The sequence below is a fragment of the Saimiri boliviensis genome, chromosome X, assembly GCF_048565385.1.
Source record: "Saimiri boliviensis isolate mSaiBol1 chromosome X, mSaiBol1.pri, whole genome shotgun sequence".
NCBI lineage: Eukaryota > Metazoa > Chordata > Mammalia > Primates > Cebidae > Saimiri > Saimiri boliviensis.
Genome location: NC_133470.1, coordinates 102,733,614 through 102,734,469, shown reverse-complemented (window position 1 = coordinate 102,734,469; position 856 = coordinate 102,733,614). Strand labels below are relative to the sequence as shown.

At 40.0% G+C, this 856-nt stretch overlaps 1 non-coding gene across 1 annotated transcript; it reads left to right on the top strand.

Annotated features, from left to right (window-relative positions):
- The first annotated feature begins 277 nt into the window (after window positions 1–277).
- Window positions 278–441, top strand: LOC120361972 (U1 spliceosomal RNA). The gene has a single exon (XR_005577995.1). It is a non-coding gene; the product is annotated as a U1 spliceosomal RNA (small nuclear RNA).
- Window positions 442–856: the final 415 nt, after the last annotated feature.

The following is an 856-nucleotide window of genomic DNA, read 5'->3' as shown; positions in this document are numbered from 1 at the left end:
CGTCTAGCATTCATCATTCAAAGCATTGTCTTGCATGTTAGGTATATCCTCATTTTACATGTGGGGAAAACTGAGTCTCAGAGAATTACTTTTGTGACTTGACCAAAGTCACGCAGTAGTAAGAGTCAGAGCCAGGATTCATCACATTGTTATCTACCTCCAACGACTTTATATATTCCTCAAAGCTCTTTTGCCATCTTCCACTCCTGCAAGACATTTCTTTTCTCCACAATTCTTCAATCAGAGAAGAAAGGAACACAGTAAGAGTTGAAGAGTTATACTTACCTGGCAGGGGAGATACCATGATCACGAAGGTGGTTTTCCCAGGGCGAGGCTTATCCATTGCACTCCGGATGTGCTGACCCCTGCGATTTCCCCAAATGTGGGAAACTCGACTGCATAATTTGTGGTAGTGGGGGACTGCGTTCGCGTTTTCCCCTGTTAAAAGAAAAAGAAAAAAAAAAAAGAGTTGAAGAGTTAGGTGCTTCTCTATGTTATCTATCAAACTGCATCATCAGCTTGAAACACCAGGTGTATATCTTTCCTAATATTCCTCTGCCTGCTGCTCTGAATATAAAGTTCCTAAGAGTCTTTTTCAGTTTGTAGCATTTACTGCAAGTTTCAGATTTTTTGGAGCTCCTTGTCACTATTCAAAATGAGCTATGCCACCCTTTTTGTATTTGTCTTTCCTTATACGTCCTTCCCTTTTTGTTTTCATTCACTCATTTTTTTTTTTCAGTCAGCAAATGTTAACTGAATACCATATGGGTTAGGCACTGAGAGTATGGTGGTTAGCATGATGAACACCATTCCTGTCCTCATGGAGTTTATAGTCTAGTAGGAAAAACAATTGAGA